Genomic DNA, 14,466 nt, shown 5'->3' with positions numbered 1-14,466 from the left:
TGTTTGAAGGCACCTTTTTTAGAACTTACTGAAGAACCTCTCACATACCAGAACAATACAACCTTAGTGTATAATACTTTTACGTGCGTGCGAGGTTACAATAGTTAACCACTAGAAAGTATTCCACTCATATTCCGTCTCTGAAAAGCTGCTTGAGGGCGCTTTCCACCACGATCTGTTCATGAGTAAATCGCTTTGTGTATTGCTACTCTACAAAGCGCGGATAATGTTAACATTATCTAGTACAACCTTCCTGCTGAGATCGCACTATTGTCGACAGTATTTGCGAAATATCAAGAAAATAAACATGAAACATGTATCCCATTCTTATTCTGTCATAGAGCTTATCTGTTGCAAATAATGTCATTGTTCCAAATAAATTCCAAAGCAGGCACTACGTAAGGGAAAATGAACCAGGTAACTTTCATGATCGAACATTTATTTAGGTATTGCCCTGCATATTCAAACGTGTCATTCTCAATCATTCAAATAGAAAATAATGTCAATGAAGCCCAGGCTGAAAATTGCTAGGGCCCCAACATTAATGTCGGGACGGATTACCAGTGAAGCTGTTTAGGATGCATGCAAATTCTTCGCTTTTGGACGGTCTCGTTGTCGCAGGTTGTAATCGCGTTTGTGCTGTAGACTCCTCTCCGCTTGCTCCTCCGGCGTCCACCACCACCCTACGCCGACACAAGCGCCGTCGCGGGCAACGCACTTCCCATGCATCTGCCGCAACCGCTGCTACGGCCGAGCCGGCCCCTTGAAGGCGCATGACGTCATAGCCACAGAAGCACAGGCGACGCCTAAAGGTACTGTCACCTCCCTCTTTCCCCCTTTCGCTTACTAGTCTCCATTTCTGTCTTCGCGCCATGTCCCCAATAGGGACGTAAGCTGCCCACGGTACATGCCTGGGCGGCGTATCACCCCTAGGAATGCATGCGGGTATGCATAACGAACATAGAGGTAAACAACTCCGTTCTAAAAAAGCGGTGGACCCATCTAGACATGGTTATGAGTTTAGAAATACATCAATATAATGACACATTGAATTTCCACCCTTCAAACCAGTTATGTGAAAGGGGTGTGCTGCAGCCGGATTCTGCTTTCGCGCTTAACTAAACACAGTCGACGCCCTCTAGCCTCACCGCCGCGAAGCCTGCGCGTGTACTCCAAAATGCCTAGTGCACTCACTGCGCAGTCCACTAAAATGTTGGCGCTAAAGGCGTTTATTGAAAGCGGTACATACAGAAGTGCATTTGTGGCGCAGCCTGCTAATGCGTTGGTTTGCTGTCCTTGAGGAAGCCTTGTGACGTGGCTTCAATTGTGCTTGGCAACAGGGAAACATAAGGGATCTTTCTCGTTATCGTAGAGTGGCACATTGTCAGTGGCACGTAGTTTGTCATCCAAAATGGAGTGAAAGACGTTCATTCAACAGCCGCACACACCTACTTGCAAAGGCTCAGACACCCCATGTTGGCACCAAAGAGGTGCATTGAAAAACACCACCAGACCAAGTTGTAAAATACCTACTGCCGCAATTCAGCGCCACAGAGTTTCTTAGAACAGCGGTACCTACCCGATCTCACATCTAGAGATTTCTGCAAGCCTACAGTTGCCTTACTGTATGCCACTAATAGCGCCATAAGCACTGCTTGAATTATCAACTAATTGATTTGCTTTATTTCTGAGACTTAGAAAATTGTCGAATAAAACAGGAGAACTAAGAATGTTTCCGCCAGCTTTGCAAGTTTTCTTTATTTCTCCCCATTACAGCACATTTTAATTAATTATTTCCATAGAGACTCGGAATTCAGCCCGGCCGGCACGTGCTACTCCACGCACGGATTGGCTAGCGTCATGTGACGCGCCCTTACACGCCGGTCACTTTCTGCGATCAGCGTGGCTCTTTCGACCTAGTCGTTAAGGTCTACAACACCTCTGCCGCCTTCCCCACAGGTGGACTCATGTCGCAGTATCTCGGACACCTCATGCCAGGAAACATCATTCAGGTGTGTCTATTCGGGCATAAGATTCCTGCAGGTTTTGCTGCTCACACGCTGGCTACTACAATATCTGCCCTCAAACGCGTATTTCGCAACTACGTCGAATGTAATTGGTGCAAATAATTACAGTATGTCGGAAATAATGAGGATAATGGCACTAATAGCACAAATCTAGATGTATCAGGTGCTTTGTGATAGAGTTTGAAGCCAGCTAGCTGCCATATGAAGTGAACGAAACTCCTTCAAGCGAATCCGTGAGAGCCACGCACGCTTCATTTTATTCAGCGGGTAACAATAAAAAAAGCATTTAAACTAACGATAAAACGGTATAAACAAAAACGTGGATCTTAAACTTAAGGTTAACAAGCTATTCCAAACTTTTCATTCCAATTCTACAATCAGCCTTCCGCGATTACACTAAATATTTTCTGAACTACCCCCACTTCGCCTGTCTGTCACACGACGTCAGGAAAGCCGCGATAGCTCCCCGCGTCATATGACGTGTACACACTGGTTATGCATGACTCGACCGGACGAAGGAAAAATAATTATTTCTGACTTGACGCCTTTTTGCCGTTAGACCGGTGTTATTGGTAAGGAGGTTTCCGGCTGCACCCGCTTCACCTGTTTGTTACGCGACGTCACAAAACCGCGAAAACTCACCGCGTCAGAGTGACGTGTATGCGGTAAAGGTGTATAAGGCCGGAGACGCCCCCGTTCCGCAAGAGAGGAATAGAAGATGGCTGCGCCGGTCGCTTAAGCACTGGCTACTCGCACCTGCCGGAGAACATGGGTTTATTTGGGTATAATGAAATTTTGCGCGTGGCAGTAAAACGCTATCAAGCCCTTGTGGGACTTATGTTACATCTTTTTGCCAATTCTTCCTTTCTGGGGATTCGTTTTAGCTCCATTTTTTACGTTACGTTGCACGCCGCCACGATTTTGGGCCAGCCACAGCACGCTAAGGGGAAGCAGACGAATCATAGGACACCGGCTATTTTCACAGCGCTGGCTCGGCCCCATCGAAACCTTCTCCACTTGAGCGGGCGCCTCGCCTCGTGTCAGCCAATTAGATAAGAAAAACCACCTAATGTAGGCGATGTTATTAGTTCTGAAAGCAAGCAAAACTTACCTATTATAAACGAGGAGCGCTTTTTTATTGGGCTGTCCAGGCACCGCTGCGGGTCACCGATCGATGCTTGCCTCCTGGGTTATGTTAATCTGACGTCAGGAGATTGAAATAAAAACACATTGGAATAGCTTTACGTTATAGTGCCCTTTTCAGAGTTTTCAGGCGCCTTTATTGTTTTTTTGAACAAGGCAGACACTGTTGTTATTCTAAAAGTTTCACCGTGGACTTTGTCAGAAGCACTACAGGATTTTTAATCATTATGGCAGGCAAGGTTGTGAAGTTCGTATATATTTTTTAACATTCACGGCAACTAATGACGTGGTGCACATGCAATCTTACACTAGCAGAATCAGTTGCAGATTGCTAGAGCCACATAGTCACTGCTAAAACAGAGCGAAAATTTAATAGCCACGGGAATTCAGATGCAGTTGTGCGTCGCTCGTGCTGACTTCTGAGGCTATGGAAGCATTTCACCTGGACACGGTTGTGCCTACAACCGCACGTACAATTATCGAAAAGCTCAACGTCTAATGAACGGTAATGCTGTCATCCATCGCAGAGTAAAACAATATTAAGAAAACTAATTCGAGCATTATTTGTATATTCTTTTACATTTTGTAATGTTTACAAAGGAAATATATTTGAGTTTCCGTTGCAAACATATTAGGCGCGATATAAAACATGTGTAACAAGCTTGCAGTAAATGCAATGTTTTGGCTTCCGCACACAATTTATGAAGGCAATGAAGTTCTTACTGCAAACGTCAGTGTCCTTCGGAATCATGGATCATTGGAACTTGAAGTGGCGGTTGTCTTAATAACAGAAATATAGAAGCCATAGACACCGTCACACGATATGTACAGATATAGCAGACCATGTCTGAGACCGTTCATTCTGGTATAAGTTATAACCTTTAGCATCTTTGGCGTTACATTGGGATCGGCTGTAGGTACTCGGGGATATATTTTATCAGCTGTATGTAATATCATAAGAGAAAGTGACAGTCAGTTTTTTTACTGCAATGTTGTGCAATACTCGTTCGTAGTACGCTGTCCGCCCGCTAAGGTTCTCGTTGCATTGCGGTGCTAAATGGGCTACGATTTCCTCTCTTTCCTCGTGACTAGAAATTAACTGCGGCCCATCGTTGTACTCGCTCTTTAAAATCCGCTAACTGGGCCAATATATTTGAAAACACAGGGGACGTACAGCACCCCAATTCTTTCGTACAGCACCCCGATTCCTCCTACGACCCGTACAAAACCAAGGGGTCTAAAATGTAAGGTTACTCAATTCTGACATAACTATAATATCCTGACGTAAAGTTATGCGAACACCGATGAAGGCACCTGCGTTGACCGGCAAGGTTGTTTCAACAGTCTAATAAGCGCTATCCTCGTTCAAAAGAGTGGGGAACTTTCTTCGGTTTAAAAGCAAACAGCACAGAGTGCGCCGACAGGTGTTGCGTATTTAACTGGCTCATGACAGGCTGAGAGCACACAGAAGCAAAGAGGTTCAACAGAAGAGATTGCTGCGCTAGGTGGTACTGCATAACTTGAGGTAAAGCACATGAAAGCACGCAGGACAATACAAGTATACCAGGAAGGGCACGCAGTAGCGACCTGTGGTGGACGATTATGCCGAAAAGTCATGTACGTAGTCATGTAGTCATGTACGAAAAGTCCAACGGTATTTTTTTTGCGGCTCTTGTAATATGTTATATATGTATTAACGATTTACAATAAAGATTCATTTGTTAGTAGCGCAATGACTTCATGCCCTTCATTGGTCCCACGTTCTTTGTTGAGCTTTACCTCAACTTAAGAAAGCAGGATTTCGATGGGGCCGATTTAGTGTAGTGCAAGCTCAAAACCGAATGAGGAGGGCGCAGTCTTCGTCTGCAATTGGTCAGTTTCCTCTTGCTTAGCATGCTGTGACTGGATTGAGCAGCAGAAATTTAAAGATACCGCCAAAACAGATGATCAGAAAATGAATTTTGGCAGAGCGGTGTGGTATGCTTGCCAAAAGGGCTCGAGAACGGGATCTTGCCACGGATTTTTTTTTCTGTAAGCAAAGAAATCCACTTCCGCCAGCAGCTTCGAGTAAACAGGGCTGGTGTGCTGATCGGACCACCATCTTCTATTCCTTTCGAAACGGGACAGTCTCGCCGCCATTCCCCCCCGCCCCCCTACAAGATGATTTGTTTTCTTCGGTATGTTTATGCATCCTTCGTGCGTACAAGTCACTTTGAGGAGGCGAGTTTCTGTGGTTTTGTAACATTGCGTGATCGACAAGCAAGCCAGGCCTTGCCCCAATACAATTTCAGCATTAGCTCAAGCCTAACGGTGACATAGGCACAGGATTAGAAAGAAATGTTTTTTTTGCTCGCCCTCAAGAAATTAGTACAGTCCCTGTCGCCGGCACTCTCAACGCATGTGTTCTTTTTTTGTGTATGTAGGAATTGAATGCATGGGATGTCATTACAAGGTTATAGGTTCAGGTTTAAGAGCTATGACTATTTAGAAATAGCAGCGCTGTAGCACCATTTTATTTGGGTGTGTCATTATCCCGTTTTCAGTCAGCATAACTTTATAATAAATGAACAATGAAAGCACGCCAACGCCAACTTGAGCGCGCTTTCAAAGTGTAACTACACGGGGACGCAACAGTTGCGATATGGCAAGAACTGTAGCAGCAGCAGCATTGGCATCGCATCAAAATAATGTAGGCGCTCGCGTCTACGCGAAGCATGTGCCTCTTGCACGCGCCGGCATGGGATAGCGTTCGGAAGGATTAAAAAAAAAGTCCTACGCTAACAGAGCGGTCGTGTCGGTTCACTTTCTCTCTCTCTCTCTCTCTCAGAAGGCCGATACTCCACTGGTCTATGCAGTCGAACGTCGCCACAGAACAATGCATTTTTAGAGCAAGATCATTTTGAACTTTTGCTTATCTAGTCTAGCGCGGTTACACTGACGTGGTACAGTTTATGCTGTGTTGCTATGAAACTTGCTGATGCCTGTGTCGACATATTAGGCATATTTGTGGCTAAGGTGTAGCTGGCGTTAACTCTATCGTACAAGCCTGTCACGTAAGATACGCTGAGATTGATGCGTCAAAATTCTAATTGCAGCGCGCGAAACTGAACGAAATGTGAGCTTCTGTACAAATTAGAATTTAACGCATATAACATTTCATGTTGTTTCGCCTGTCGCACAGATGTGTACTGTTCATGACCAGAAATCATTGATGTACAACTATGTTTGGGTGCTCCATGGTTAAGGGACACCAAAGGCAAAATAAGGCGCGCTTCGTATTCGTAACCTATTTTTCTGTAATTCCATAAAAGCGACGCTTACCGCCAGTAGAGGTTTGGTTAACTAGAAAAGAGCCAAAAATGAAATGCGGGTGGCGGCAACGCGTTGCCATTCCCGCACCTATTCACTGTTATGTCATAGATCTTATTGTCATATGCTCTGGCTAAGTTAACTTTCTCGTGCTATAAGGTTGCGTCGCATTGAAGTTTGCATCAACCGAAGGCTGCAATTATCGAGCTCGCATAATTACTACTGCAGAACAACGGCCGTAATACGGTAAGTTATGACAAAAGCCATGTCCTGACTGTGATGTTTAGTTGACATAACAAAATAAACGGAGGTATATAAAACCTTTATTATTTTTTATTAATGAACTGCTTATCACAAAATTTACGAAACTGGAATTTTCAAAGGCTGCTGAGCAGCCTAAACAATTTAAATGTTTCTTTTCTACGGACCCTTAGATGAGTTACTCAATTGCACTCACTTAACGGTACTATGCCCAGATGCGTAAACCTTAAGACTGACCGTCTTCTACGAAGGCTCCGCACTTGTGTCCTTCCGTTCAATCTTGCCGGGCACTTTGTATCTTCCAGGTACACGGACCCAAGGGACGATTCATCTACTAAGGTCGAGGCCAATTCGTGCTTTGCGGCGGACGTCGTCTCGAACGGGCCACTCAAGAAGGAATGATAGCTGCTGGCAGCGGCGTAACGCCTATGCTTCAACTGCTGCACCACGCGATAGAGAGCTGCGACTAAACCCGCATGATCTTGGTCGATGTCAACGCGAGCGAGGGCGACATCATCGCGCGCGAGGAGCTCGACTGCTACGCACTCCGCTTCAGTGTATGCATCAGGTATGCACAGAAAACCATGCATGGGAACTTCACTTGATGGTTGACATTAAATACTTTATACTTCAGCATTGTTTGCTGCGGCGCAGACCTCAGGAATCACGTAGTTACGCCATATTAATGAGGAGAATAGGCCTCCTACTGCGCGCTTCCTTCCGGTGTAGTTTTACGTGGGAGTGTTGTTTCAGTATCGCATCTTTTGAAGCCTTTAAAAAATGAAGAATACACCTCGGACAGTGCGGTCATACCCATAGGCGCCACATAAAAAAATTATAGGGTTTTACGTGCCAAAACCCCTTTCTGATTGTGAGCACGCCGTAGTGGGGGACTCCGGAAATTTGGACGACCTGGGGTTCTTTAACGCGCACCTAAATCTAAATACACGGGTGTTTTTTGCATTTCGCCCCCATTGAAGTGCGACCGCCGTGGCGGGGATTTGATCCCTCGACCTCGTGCTTAGCAGCACAAACACCATAGCCACTAAGCAACCACGGCGGATGTCACATTTTTTTATTTATTACCGGCTAGGCAAAAGAAAGTAAAATGTGAATATTACAACTCCATAAAAAACAACTAGTCTGTGGTAAGAACGATGTAGGCTAGTCACTTTGTACAAAGCACTTAGCCAATCAGGAAGATCACTCTGCGAACAGAAAAATTCGCGTATATATATAACACATTTTTAATGAAGTGTTCATGTGCTGGGGCCTGAACAATGCGCTCATGTCTAACATCCATACGCGTTCGCCACACGCTGTGCATGGACAGAAGCATTAAGACATCGACAGGCACTCCCTCTGGTTCCGCGCATCGCAGGAAGCGTATCCCGAAAGCACTTAGCGGCAATTCCTTTTTAAAGCTACGTTTTAGAATATCCCACAAAAACACTGCGTCATGGCAGTCGGAAAAGATATGCTCAATCGTCTCCGCTTTTTTGCATATAAAGCAATTCACAGACGAAGGTGCAAAAATGCCCTTGCTTTGCAGCCACGATTTCACTGGGAGAGTGCCTGTATGTAGTTGAAAAAAGAAAGATTTAACAGAAGCTCTTACCGGCATTCGTTTAACTCGTGGTTATGGTTACAATCGGTACGAAGAGAATAGCTGCGAAATTTAATTGGGCGGATGTCACATAACAAGAGGCCGATACTTAAACCATTAGGCTGCAATGTTACTCCCTTTCATTCTTTATAGCTTCATACAAAATAAAAATATAGAACTCGCCATGACACATCAACAAACCCGTGCTGCAATACTAGCGGACTTTATTTCTTGATCTACCGCACCGTGTCGGTGTCTTTTGAGGGCCTTCTTGCGAGCTCGCCTATTTGCGCTACATACTTCTCCAGGATACCACGCCTACAAGCCCGCTTGGAACTCGTAAATGTAAAAGCGCGAAACACACCGATACACAAACAAAGCTAAACACGACAGTGCACTTGGGGTTCGGGTTGGTCTATTCGTTCATTACTTTAATGCTGATGCATTTATCATTGCGATAGCAACAAGCGCAAGCATCACTCCTGCGAACTCAGTATGGACGTTTTCAAGCAACATCACATACCGGAAGAGTACAGATGTGAACTTTTCGTAGCGGCCACGGGGCTATTGCGTGGTGTGGATTTAACATTACGAACCTAGAAAGAATTCAAAGAAAAGCAGTACGATTTATTTACAGCAAATTTAAGGCTACAAACTCCACCACTAGATTACTAACCACAAATGACATTGAAATATTACAAATTCGAAAAAAAAATGTCGACAAGAGTTTCTTTCAAACTTAATTAATCATAGAATAGCCTTAGATACCGGAACATACGTATGCCCTTTGAGAAGCAAACCGACCCGACACCACTACCTTTATTCGATAACACCAATTCTCGCAAGGACTGACACAATTCGGTACTCCTTTTTCCGCAAACAATAGCTGACTGGAATAAACTAACTGAAGCATATCCCAAGCGCCCGTAATCTTTATACAAATTGGGTAAATAACGTTGATATTTGGCGTATTTCTTATGGTTTTATTATAACTAAGCTGTTTAAAATATTCCTATTCTTCGCCCTTATGACCAATGAATTTGTGTGAAAAACGTGTTGCACACTTGTTTCATCCCGTTCTTCTGTGTAAATAATCTTGTGTACTCTGCTCACCCTGCTTGGACTTCTTGTCGGCAGTATTTCATAAATAAAATAATAAATAAAATAAATATAAATGAAAGTACAACTCGAACACCAGGCCCGAAAGGACCTACAAGTCCACTCGGGACTGCTAAATACAGAAGCGCGAAGTACACCGGCACAGAGTGAAAGCTGAGCACCTCGGTGCACTCGGTGTTCAGGTTCATCTGCGTGTCCATTTTTTCTCTCGCGATAATACATTTATCACTGCGGTAAGAACAAACGCGAGCATCCACTCTTGTGGTCTGGATAAGCGTTTACACACAACATCCCATACCAGAAGAGTACAGTTGTAAAGATTCAGTGGTAGCCCCGTAGCTATGGCGTGGCGCTCGAGGTCGCGAGTTTATTCGCGGCCATGGTGGCTGCTTTTGCATATGGAAAAATGCTCCTATACTTAGATTTATGTGTACTTGAAGAACACAAGGGAGCAAACATTCCTTCTGGAGTACCGACTACGGTGTGCCTCATAATCGTATTATTAATCTTCCACATAAAACACAATAATTACATTTTTATTTTATTTTAGATCGCGCCGGTTTCCTAGTATTACCTCGGCCGATGGCGTAATGGATGTCGATTATCGTTGTAGAAGCTTTCCCCACGTTCCAACCACACTGGGCCACACTTAACTGTAAAACTGGCAAACATAGACAGGGTTAGTGCTTGCGGAGACGCTCATGATATACGTAGAAAAGATTAAATCATTGTACGCCTGTTCCTAGGTTTTTGAAATGCAGTTTTGCTTTGAGACGTGGTACTACGCTGTCTGATGTGGCTAGGGTGGACTCTCCAATCTGAAACCAAAATAACGTTGTGCCTTCCAAGACAAAAATACACACAAAGGAGCTTGCATTCCGGGTTGCACTTGTTTTACGGGAAGACCCTTTAGAACGTCTCCAACCAGGTTTCAGAATAATCCGAAGAAGCTCCGGGGAACGATGGGGCCTCCTTAAGCAGTTGTAACATGGTCGTGGGAGATGAAGCTGTAGCAGCCATCGTGACTATGCACATTGCAATTATATTCTTGGTCCTAATACTTCTACACAAAGGCTAGCTCGCTGGTCAGTGGTGATGTTTCTGCGGTCATCACTACCTGCCTACTGCATTTGCTATAGAGCGAAAAGAAGAAAGACGTCTACCAGATGTCATGGCGTGGGGATGATGACGAAACAAACACTTTCAAACGCATGGGTTAATAACCTAACTGTGAGAAAGGTTTCAATTACAATGATTATGGCGAATACAGTTGTCGGTACTCTTATCTTATCCCCGGGTAAAGTATGTCGGCGATTTCTATATGCATCATATAACAATCAACAGCGGAAAGGTACAGATCACGCGAACACGGCGAATGGTATTTCTGTTATATTTCAGGTGAGCCAACTGCCGCCGAGAGCTGCACTTTATTGGAAAGGCGTGAAGTTATTCGTCAGCGTGGCAATGTTTTTTTTGCTCAGCACGATGATTTCTTTTCTTTTTCTTCGCCTAAAGGATCTTTAGGCCTTCAGACAGCCGCTGTGACACATGGAGCTATTGGAATCAACATTAGCCATGCGTCGTTGGGCTGATATCAATGCGTGCCGCAAGGGAGGGGGGGGGCGCTGATTTCTGAGAAAATGAAAACGTAAAAAGCATCGTGCAGTGCAAGAAAAAATAAATATTATATGGCGGAGAAAAACAACAGAAACCGTTTCCGGCCTAGGCCTGCTTTTGATGGCAGGTGTGTCACTAGCAGGTGGCGGAGAGAGACAGTTTGACTGGGGTTTCTGCGTTTCGGAAACGTATGCTTTCGACCGTACATTACAGATAAATCATTGGTGGTCATGTAAGCCCATAGCGACAGCCTTAGCATGGTACTCCAGGTGAGACGGTGACGTAAAAAAACAGCGAAAAGACGAAGAGGATGCAGATCCATCAGATCGACAAAAAGTTGGAAAGTCGTCATACTGCAAGTGCAAATAGTGTCCACAAGAAAGTGGGCAAAGACAAAACTCTGGCCGGGAGCCCAGAACCAAGAGCGTGAAATTTGTAAATATTGATTTCGTAGTAATATTATTTTCGTCACAGCCCTGACGCATACATTTTCTCCCTAGCCCTACTTCTGCTTCGTATAGTTGATCTCTGATGGTGTAAATTTGTTTGCATACCGATATACGGATTCCACTCTATGCAGGATCAGGTACGTACCGAACAAGCTACCTCTGTCCGACGTGCCGAAAAGCTTCGTCCAGGGACCGCTAACGAAAAGCATCGTGGCCGCGCTTGTGCCTTCTCCCGGTCCAAAAACTGTGGTTCTGTGCTGTGGACCACCAGATTTTCTCTACGGGGTGTGCAAGCCAGCGCTCAGGCATATCGGTCACAACGCGACACGAGTGCTGATTTCCTGAGCAGAAACGCACTGCTGCAAAACTGAAAGCCTCAGCAGAATTTATGGATGTGCTTTACTTTAGATCAAATACACACAGACACCGGAAAAAGCTAGCCACGATGCCACCAATTGAAATATACGCCAGTCATTTAAATCTTTATTCTGTGTCTAAGTTCTTTGCGCTAGTAAACATGCACATTACCGTGACTGACTTATCGTTCTTCACAAAACTTTCGTGATGTCTTAACATCCTTTAACATTAAGTCTTGCACCTACGCTGGTTGATGTGCCTGCAACAAAACTTACAAGGTTCGCGTTGAGACAATGTCATTATTACCTTATCGTACTCATCTCCAAGCGATCAAAAAGAAGACTTTCGACAACACCAATATCAGCAACATGCTTGAGTGCTCATGGTGTCATTGACCAAACCGACATATCCTTAACATTTTGTTTCAACAACCACAGGGCCAGTGCTCTTGACCATGTTCTTCTTCCACTATGAAAGCACATAGAAATGCCAGGTCACTCTTTAAGAAAAATATAGCACCAGCACCACTATTTAATGCTCACTATGAATAAGAACTTGATTCCTTTGTCTAAGTAGTAGTTATGACCCTGTCTATACAAGCATAAGGGGTAGCATAGGGAGTTTCTTTTTTCTACGGCAATAATGACCATGCAGAAGTACTTACTTTATTGCCTGTTTTATTTATGCTTTGTTAACTTCCTATGATTGTTGTAACTCTTTTGGTTGTATTCATTAGGGCGACTTTGCCAACTGGTTGACTTCTTATCGCAGCACTGAGTAGCACAAGGTTGTGGACATCGCATATGCCCGCTTTCTCGACCTTGACGTGCCATTTATAACAATATTGTTTCGCTACAGCATGCTCTATAGAATATGAGGGCGACGTTCACATGCACTTTGATCTGATAAGCACCATCCAGCAATAACTGTTCACCATCCCCCACTATACAAACACATCTCGCCGTAACCTTGAAGCATAGTTCAGTCGCGGTCACTTAATTATATAGCTGATAAAATCACAGAGTTTATAACACTCGGCAGGCCACCGTGGCATCATTTTTCAATGGGACCACGCTGATGCTGTTTGGGAATCATCATGGGACTCACCTGGAAAAATTTGCTCGAAGAAATTAAGAAGTGCTTTGAAGATCAACCCCCCCCCCCTAATAGTAGCACGCTGTCGAACAGCGTGCTCAAGTCGAAGGCTAGACTTGCGCGTCCTGCATTTAGGAAATAATGGCATTGTGCAAGTCTGTCAACGCTTTCACGAAAAAGGCAAATAAGGTCCGCTACCACATCAAACGAATTGTAAAGGGTGTCTTCAACTCCCTCAGTGGCCGTCCTACAATATTGACTCTACTATAAGACGAATGGCGCTTCGACATCTTGGTCCACGCTAATCTGTTCTTGTAACAAGTAAAAAATCCTCCACGGTGCATACCCTTCATACGACGCAGCGTGTATGCCTACTACAGCCACGGGGTTGGTTTGCGTCGTCGTGATGGTGCTCAGAATATCTTCTACCAAACCACCTGCAAATGTCTCACCGTGCAACGAGCTTCTAAGTACGCGGACTCTACTGGTAGGTTTAGCGCAGTACGCGATCCACCTTCGTACTTTTTTACTGATGCGAAAGCGTCAAAGGCATCATTGAGCTGAAAAGTCGGTGTCTGTAGCAGCGAAACGACGCCTTCATTCCCGTCGGCTGCGACGCCCCGCCACGACCACACCTCGACGGAACAGAGCGGACGAGAGGGATCACCGGCTGCCGCAGTGTTGAAGGCCTGCTGCCCGAGCTGTTGCCTGAGGGCAGATGACAACGCCGCGACACGTCACCCGATGAGCATCGCCAGGTCGGCGGCATGCCGCGTTCGCATCGCAGGCTGCTGCTGTTTGCTGACTCGGCCACCACGATACCGCTATGGTACATTACTCGCAGTGCGAAACGCGAAGGGCCGCTAAGCGACGTTCAATTGGACATTAAACTCTCCCGCGCTCGCGAGTCGTAAGAAGTGATTAGGTGTCCTGGTATTTAAAAAAAAGTAGTTCTCTGTCAGGACTCACTGCATCAATAAAATATATTCCAAGAAGACGCCGCATGCCCGTAAGAAGCTAATGAAGGCCGCATGTCCTTGCAAAGACCAGAGATAAAGCGCACGGATCACCCGCAGCTTAACATCACATCGTAATAACCCTAAAATGCCAGTAGGTAGATGCAACTCGCTAACGTTTAGTAAAAACAAAATAATACAAGCCGATATTTAAATTTTTAGGTATACTTTTGTTTTTCTGAACCGCAGCTCCAATTATACGCTGCTGGTAGTGTTTAATTAAGCAAGTGCACGATTAGTTTACAACTTTAGTCTGCTGCAACCTTAGAAGGACAATTTTATTTGTAGAGTCATTGGCTTGCAGTCGCTGCAGACTGTTGGCCAATCCCGCATAGTGGCTATAAGACACGAGTTAAGAGTAAAACAAGTACTGTGCCTGATGTGTCTGCAATATATGTTATGCAGAGGTAGATCCTTGTGGTATACTGGAATGTACCCACTCTAAGGGAATAGCCAAGAGTCGAGTA

Source organism: Dermacentor variabilis, chromosome 6 (genome assembly GCF_050947875.1).
Source record: "Dermacentor variabilis isolate Ectoservices chromosome 6, ASM5094787v1, whole genome shotgun sequence".
Lineage (NCBI taxonomy): Eukaryota > Metazoa > Arthropoda > Arachnida > Ixodida > Ixodidae > Dermacentor > Dermacentor variabilis.
Note: the sequence above shows the minus strand (reverse complement) of the source record.